This window comes from Atractosteus spatula, chromosome 14 (assembly GCF_055471065.1).
Source record: "Atractosteus spatula isolate fAtrSpa1 chromosome 14, fAtrSpa1.hap1, whole genome shotgun sequence".
NCBI classification, from domain to species: domain Eukaryota; kingdom Metazoa; phylum Chordata; class Actinopteri; order Semionotiformes; family Lepisosteidae; genus Atractosteus; species Atractosteus spatula.
In genome coordinates this window covers 35656546-35665871 of record NC_142719.1, presented here as the reverse complement: position 1 = coordinate 35665871, position 9326 = coordinate 35656546, and positions in this window count along the sequence as shown.

Below are 9326 nucleotides of genomic sequence, written 5' to 3'. Positions count from 1 at the left end.
TGAATAATAGGGAAATTGTCTATTCACTGACTGCCCATCTCTCAAAAATGCTGCACCTTGATACTTCAGTTTAATGTACACATGTATATCAAAAAGAGAAACTTAACGAGTGAATGTGGTTTAGGGAAATTTATTGAATACCATATAGACTGGAGAATATCTCAAACAGAATAAGGAACGAATGGTTAAAATAATGAGATCCATTGAACAAGTACTAAAGTTTCACTTTTTTCTTTACTGATGCCAAATATACTTATTTTAGATTGAGATTTTGTCTAGGTTTTATGAAAGAACCCTCACCTTTTGTGTAACACTTTAGGAATCTATTATAACTTTCTATAAACATGCAAAGGAACAGGTATCGGCTTTATTCCATGCTGAAAAGAAAAGAAAAGAAACACAATGTTTTACCCGAAACGTTGTGTTTCCTTTCTTTTCTTTTAAGCATGGAATAAACCTTCTACCTGTTCCTTTGCAGCCTACGGATGCTGACGCAGCTACCTTCTTGAACTACTTTCTATAAACATGTTCTTAATTGTTATAAACAGTAATTTATATGCATTATGTGTCCTTCCCCAGCCTATAAAGCAGCTTGTAACATGTAAAATGCCTTGCTATCACAGAAAGAAAGAGAATGAACTAGCTTTATAGATGTGATTGAAATGACAGAAGAACTAATGATGATACAAGAAAGATGAGGGCTGAAATTGTTTGAAACATGGTTGATATTAGAACAAACTGAAAAAAAAAAACTAAAAAAATATTCCTTTATGAAACAGGGCATAACAAAGCAACTCCAGTGTCCCACAGCCTGCCTTTGGAGACAGCTGCAGAACAGAATGTCTCATAATGACACAAGAGTGTATTATTACAGGAGGTCAAAATGAAGTGCTGTGAACCTTCTTGATGCCTTTCATCAGAGACAAAGTTATACTCCTACCTTTATAGTTACCAGATATCAGGATACTTAAAATACAAAGTAGACCTGTGAGATGTTTCACATCAGAGTCAGCAAAAGAAGAAAAAGCTTTTCATTAAGCCAACGATAGTGGCCTAATCAGAATCATATTGTGTTGCGGACAATTAATTACCTGAGATTGGCAAGGTGTTTTATTTTCAATGAATGCCTCACTTTGTCAATTAATTGCACTCATAACTGCTACATAAAATATAGAAGTAAAACATTCACCAGAGTGTGGCTTAAATAAAAAATTGAGCCTAATTTTGCACGAGAAGCAATCAGAATGAACATACTAGAAACTGACTCTTCCACTCCTATATCCTTCAAATTCATCACCTCACCACCACCATTTTTGTTTTTTGTCAGACATGTACTGTACCTGTCTCAGCAAGCCGATACAAATGTGAAAAAATAAAGCTTTGAATAAATTTCACAACTTTAAAGAATATTAAAGTGTGTCGGAGAATGGCATTCTAAAAGCTAAAGAGCGAAGTGCATAAAAGGATATAAGGCAAACAGAACTACACATTCCAGACTGTAAGAAAATTGCACCGGCAAGAGATGTAAGAAATACAGTACTTCTAATTAGCACTTCAAAAGAAGTCCATAAATCTGTAAGTGTGCAACATCATTAAAACTACAACTAACAAAAAAATGTTCTAAGTAACTTGAAGAGCTCTTAAATTAGTATAATTTCAAACCAGTTCCTTTTGTGACATGCATTGTATTAATTTCCTACAGCATAATCATGAAAGAAATTGCAAGGAAAAGCGATAACATACACTTTTGCTGTGAGTTGCTCTCAGTCATCTTTTACAAATTCTTGGATTTGTGTCATGCCCAGTACACCTAGAGGGCACTCTACCTTCCTCCTGTTCCTAGTTCCCTGTGATTATTCTTGTCTTTCTGGTGTGTCTGGTTGTGTAGCCTATTTATTTCCTGCTTTTGCTCTGCTACTCGCTCAGCATTGACGTTTGGATGTCCTGAAACCTGCCTAGCACCAGGTCGCCCCACGTCCGCTACCTGAGGGCATAGGTTTCTATACAGCATTTCCTGAACAGCTGAGCCCGGGCTAACCCCCGTCTCGCCGCTACGCATAGGGTCTTTTCGCTCTCCTGTCATTCCATAGTTCGTCCTTTCCGACATCCTTGACAATTTGTGGTTTGTCTGTAACATGTGCCCCAAACGTGTAACAAGCAAGGTGACTTTCTCTGAATTTTGTAAATTTTCTTCTCTTTTATTAATATTTGTAGCCAACAAATATTTTTTAACCAAGGTTATTAAAATCACCATTTGGTTTCTTCCCACATCCTAAAGACATGCTGGTCAGAAGAGATTGCCCTGTTCTCTGTTGTCCTGTAAGAGACTGGTGTGTTGTCTGGATGAAGAGAGTATTTAAATTAAGATGGAGTGGCTGACCAAAGCCACAAATTGATTGTCACACACGATTATACGCTAATAATTTTGCCAAGATTTTCATTGAAATGTCAATCTGCTTTTATTGTTTGGTTGTCTCAGAACAAAGTCACTTTTTTAAAGGAGATATTTTGGAGTAACTGAACATATTCAACTAAAAAATAGGTAGGATTTTTTCATGACTATTTTTTTCATTCTAATTTCTTTTAACAGTGCTTTCTTTGTTCAGATTAGCAATAGCAAAGTAATTACAGCTACCAGCAAATGATTCCGCAAATGTTCTTGTTTCATTTTAATTTTACTTCAACATATATAAGGTGCTTAGTTTTTTCTTTTATAGCTATGAAAAGCACAACAAATGGCAGATGGTATTATCTTTGCTGTTCAACAGCCAGCAACATCAGAATCTGATACCTTTGAACAGACATCCTAAAGAACTTTCTAGTAATAAATTAGTAAAGGACAGATTAACATTCTTATTAACCAGTCGTTCCTGCTGAATGGTGTAGAGCCATTCAATGTGGCACAGTTGATAAAAGGAACAGGTAAAAATGTACAGTATGTGGATCTTTGGAGATCATAAATGCATACTGTATATACTGTACAGTAATTTGTTTTGAGTTCTGAAGTTACCCTTCTTTTCCATAGCCTCTAGTATTATTAGGGCCTTAAATTGTAAGCAGCTGTTTGCATGTTTAAGTAGCTAGCTCATTGTAGTACAAGTTATAAAGAGTAAACTCTAGTGTACTATCCTAATAATTCTAATTAAAACCTTTAATGTTTGTGAATTCACAAATGATAATATTACATTACAATAATATTACATAAATTCAGCAATTTATACGTAAGCTTAAACATCTTGTACCAGGCAAAATATCTAATAACTTTTAAAATGTTAACATTTGTATGTATCCTTAATTATAGCTGCATTTCACTATGTACTATAAAAATGAAGTGTATGCAATCAAGTCCAAATCCAAGGACACTGTTCGAAATAGAAAACCTAGAGGAAATTGCTTAATGCTCTGTGATATTTACACCAGTAACATTCAGATAATTACCATATAAAAGTCAGCCTATACAGAAGATTCAGATAGAATTTATTTTATTTTTCCAACTCAGTGCTTTTTGTGATCAATGGGGGAAACTTTGTTAAAACCTACTTCATTTCAATTCATTTAGAATCTGGTCTTCCTGTAATTGGATTTATGCCCAATGATTTCAAAAAGTGGGCGGCACTATGGTGCAATGATTAGCACTGCCACCTCACAGTACTGGGGCTCTGGGTTCTGGGGTTCTATCTGCATGGAATTTGTATGGTCTTCCTGTCACGGATATCAGAAAAGGCATGCCGTGGAATGGCCAGGAGAGCAAAAAAGACCCTATGCATAACAGCAATACTGGGGTTAGCCCGCGCTCAAGAGGTCAGACGATGTCGGGTAGAAACCTATGCCCTCAGGCCACGGAGGAGACGACCTGGTGCTAGGCGGGTCTCAAGACATTCGAACTCTTAATGCTGAGCGAGGAGGAAAGGGTGACCAGGAAATATATAGCCCCACACAAAGACACACCGGAAGGACAAGCAGCACAGGGAAACTAGGAACAGGACAGAGTGGGAGCGCCCTCTAGCTGTAGAGGGCATGACAGCACCCCCCCTTCACGGGCGGCACCTGATGCCCAGAAAACAAATGAGCTGCACAGCACTGGGAGGAGGGAAAAACCTCATTTAACTGAAAGGAAACCTCTGGGAGTCCATGGCTGAGAGCTACCTCTTCCTCCAGGATAAAAACCTTTATTGAGTAGAGGAGGGGTGGGCAGGGCTCTGGGAGAGACAAAAAACAGACAAAACAAGTAAAAAAGCATGCACAACAAAAATAAACCACAAAGTTTATACAAAGGGCAACAAACCACACAAGAAAGACTCACAACAAATAGGAACCAAGAGTCCAGGGAAACAGGGGTCAGAGAGGCCAAGGAACACGGAAAGCAGGAAGTGAGGAAACCAAACACCAAGAATAAAAAAAAAGTAACAACAAAAAACCCGGTAACAAACAAAAATAGAAAAATAAGTTCAACATTCTGTCACGGATGCCAGGAGTGACTTCCTGTGGAAACCCAGGTTTTCATACGCGGATATCGGGAAGGCATACAGCTGAATGACCTGCTCACAGGCATGAATGTCCCGTGATTAGAATAGGAGAACTGAAAAAAAAAGGCCCAAAGCGATCCAAGAAAACTAAAACTAGGAAACTATACAGAGTAGGAGTACCCTCTAACTGTAGAGGGCATGACACTTCCTGTGTTTACATGGGTTTTCTCTGGGTGATCTGGTTTTCTCCCACAGTCCAAAGGCATACTGATTTTTGAAGTGGCAACTGGAAAAAACTGACCATAGTGTGAGTGTCTGTGCCTGTGTATGCCCTGTGATGGACTGGCATTCGTTCCTGGGTATATCCTGCCATACACACATTGCTTGCTGGGATAGGCTCTGGCTTCCCAGTGACCTTGTATTGACTGAAGTGGTTAGTAAAAGGTTGAATAGATGGATGGATTTTCACAAGTATAGAAATAATTGTGTTGCAGTGGTAGAACAGTTTGGTCATTTCATTTTGTACGTCAACTGTAGTGTTTTTATATTGCACTAAAATGATTTACTGACTAAAAAGTACTTTTTCGCTTTCCTAAATAAATTTTATGATTTTTTTCCTCTATTGTCAGCACACCTCTTCTTTTCACTGGCTCCTACTCCAGTGTTTTGATGTTTAGTTTTCAATGTGATTAGTTTTACTGTCAAATTATAATGAAAGCGGGAGGCGTTTTATAGCTGAATGTGCCACAATACATGACATTTATACCATTTGTACATAATTTGATTATTATTACTTGATTGACAGTGTACTTTTTAAGACAAATTTGATTGGTAGGATTAAAAAAAACTGTATACATATTCGGCTTTTGAAATTTAATGGCTTGTCACTGACACATTGTTAGGGCTACTGGGGACTTGAACTTTACTTGTATAGTGTTGTATACAAGTATATGGTTGTATACTGTATACAGAACACAATTTCAGTTTCTAAATAGAGCTTTTTTTCTTAATTCTGGAATACCCCTAACAGTGCATTTAGTCAACTGATCAAACTGAAACCTGCCTGGTGGTAGTGATGAAAAAATGTTTTTTTTATGATCTTCTTGGAAGTCACTCTGTAACAGCTTATTTGACTGAGTAACTGTTGTGCATTATTCAAAGTCTACAAGTGTGCCGTATGAATATATTTGATTAAAGCATTTCCCATATAGTTAGAGTATATATAGATATAGTTATAATATATCTATATACAGTAGTATAACTGTATAGTATATAGTATAGTTATAATATATATAGTTAGAATGAGGCAGTCAATATACAATGTGAAATGAGTAACCAATAAAAAGGCCAGCTCTCTAAAGATACAATATAACAGGGTTTAATTAACGGATTTGTAGTTTTCGATAAGTTGCAATCTCACCACTCTTTTGGGGGGGTCTGATAAAATTAGTTTTTAATAATTTGACTTAATAAAGTAAATCTACAAATAACTTAAGAAATATATACTTTTGTGTGCATATAAAATTCAGTTTTTAGCCATCAGTTCTTAGCTTGAAGGCTTCTTAAAAGCTTAAGTCTGCTCATGTCCCAGTATGTCTATGCTTCAGCAAATATTATTGCAGTTATAAATTCTTAAAAGAAGATCTGAAGGTCTTTTAATTTTTTTTTACGTTTTAAAAGGCAGGAGAAAATGAGCTTTGCTACAAGGTTTGAAGAAGTAGTATGTGGTGCTAAAACCCACATAAGCTCTTAAATTTATTTACTGTACTGTATGTGTTGTTGAATCTCTCAGATGCAGAAGTCTTTCATTTCTTTTTTGCTTCATGCGTGATTGACTCATTCTCTCCCTGTATGCATTACGTACATGCTCAGGCATTTTGTTTATAATTGGTTTTTAGATATGTTTTTAACAATTAGCTTAGAAGGCTTATTCAAATATACCAAAGTTGATTAAATATTTCTGCCTGATGTTGCTCTATTCCTTGGGGGGCACTGGCAAAGACATTCCCGTAGATCTAAGACATTCTCAGTTTAATCATTCCTATTTTTCAAATTGCAGGATGACTACTTCAGAAACTGGAGCCCCAGCAAGCCCTTTGACCAAGGTAGGCTTCTTCAGTGAAAAAGTTGTTTACTACATTTTGATTGAATGTACTTTTACAGTGTCCAAAAGATTCTGGTGCATATTAATTTGATCTTAATGGCAATATGGCATAGTGTAAAAAGGCACATGTTTTTAAAAATGATGTAAATTAAATCCAGATAAAGTGTCTGGTGTCTTTCTTGCCTTTCTTGTGTAATGTCATGCTCAAAATTCGATGCATTTTGCTTTCAGCCTTAGAGAAAAATGTATAAATAGCATGGATTTACACCTTAACATTTTACCCAAATAGTTATTATTTGTTATGCCATTATATTCTTACAATTCTCATTGTTGTTCAGTTGCATTATGAATCAGAAAGTCGGAAACCTGATATATATTAAGAATAATTTTCTAACGTCTGCTTGGGTTCTTAACTAGTGTTCTAGCAGTCAAGGCACCACAGATATGAACTTAAGTTCACATAGTTAAATATTTTTAAAAGGCCAGACCTACATGCAAAGCAGGATTTTATACTTTATATGCACTATTACTTCTTTATAGCAGAGCCCAGTGTGGTTCCACTTCCTCCTCAGTCAGACTTAATGACCCCCTGACAGCTCTCACAGACATGAGTTGACATTATAGAATTATGGAACATTATTAGTATTAATTCCATGCTGAAAAGTAAAACATACTGTAAAGAGTAAAATGCACAATGTTGTCAGTTCAGTATGAGTCCACAGGAAGGGTAGCAAGTCAAGTGCAAGATGTGATCATTGTAGTTCCACACAGTCAACGAAGTGGAAATCTGTAACAATGAGACACTCTTTCCCAGAACATAAACATGAATGGCTTGTTAATTGGTCTGTTGTATTACAACAGTTTTTGTTGTCATCTGGTGTCCTTGCATCTGATATATGGGTTGTTATGATCATGAAAAAGCAGCATGGAACATGGATAACATGTGACTTCCTTTCTTGCAGATTGTGACTATTATTGACATACTGTGTTTTTATTGTAATGTCTTGCCAGGTTAGAAATTGCTTGATGTGAACAAAAATGTGCTGACTTAGTCCAGCCTCATATCAATGGAAAAAGGTGTTGATCTCTTGATAGAGAAAATATATAGGTTTCTTCCTGACTTTTTTGTTCTTGATTTTCACTAACCTTGATGTTTAACTGGTTAAATCACCACTGAACTCTCTCGCTAATAAATTGAATGGTCATAGTCACTTGAATGTTTCACTGACAGTCAGGAATGATCAATGAAATAAAATGACACCAAAAACATTTAATCAATATTCAGAATTGTAATACTTTATTTAAACATACATGCATAAATAGAGAGATACATTTATTTGGAAAACTTGTTATTTGATAGAACTATTTTCCTTTGGCAATTTGTAAATTCTAGTTTGTTTCCATTTCTGTACTTTAACTGCAAAAGAGTATTGCAATTAACGTATCATCAGCTTCCCTTATCTTTGATGTGTTGTAAAATAATTACTTAAATGTGATGGGCATATGTGAGATTTGTTTGGAGCTTGGGTTCAATTTGACTTCTCTTAGACATCTCATGTCAGTTAAATTACTTTAATTAGTAATAATTAGTGTGTTGTTAAATTGCTTTAAAGGTAATTCAGGACACTCAGAATGGATCTTTCATACGGTGCATTGATGACCGCTGTTGTTGAATCTGTATAAAAAAAAACAGTGCATGGAACAGATGAAGAAATAACCAAAACTGATTTAATTAAAACACCATGATTTAATCATGAGATGTTCTCCTCTGTGCCAACAATAATATGAAGCAGCTTTTTTTAAAAAAAAAACCAAGAGGCTATGTATTCATTTTTTTCCTGTCTTTTGATTCAATTGACGAGTTGTATTTCAAACATTGTGTAATAGCATTGTATGGGATCAGAAAAACATAAAATGTTCACAAACATTCAAATCAGTGTGACTGCTGCGTGAATGATAGAGATACCTTAATTCAACTGATTTATAATAGTATTCAGTTAGTGCATGCATTTGTAAGAAACACCCTTATAAAGCAGGAATTAACCTGACATGGAGCCTGTTTTATTGTGTAACTTTATTTACTAGATTACCATGTTCTGTCATGGAACAAGAAATAGGTTTATTCCATGCTGAAAAAAAAGAAGAAAGAAAACACAACGTTTCGGCCGTGGAGCCTTCTTCAGGTGTGATTTGCTTTATTGTAATGCTATTTTGTCGGGACCTTAAGTGTTTAGATTATAGCACATTAAATCTCTTTTGGAGAAGTTCAATATTTCCTTCTTTAAGGTGCTGAAATTGTTCTCCACCATTCCCTATCATTCTTGGTCACTGTGCTGATGTTAATATCACAATGAAATGAGAACTTTTGATCTCAATAATGCTTTGACTGTCTCTTGCTTTCATTGGGTGTCTTTACTGAAGTTCTTTAATTAAATAACATATCTGTTGAGCAAAAGATTGCCTATCTGTCAAGAAGCAGGACTATGAATTGCCATTAGCCTCATATTGTGGTTGATGGTTCAGGAACTATCTGAAAGGGATTAATTAAGCAGGTTGCTTGTATACTCTTTAAACAGTGTGGGGTACTTCTTTGTCTTTTTATTATTTTCTACAATTCACAAAAGCCACTTGTGGGTAAGTGACAATCTACTGTTGAAATCAAAGTTAAGGAAGTAGTGTTTCACATAGTTTAATAAATCACTTCAAAAGATAAGGAGAAAGCAAGCCTTCAATTAAAACAATCATAAATCAAAATA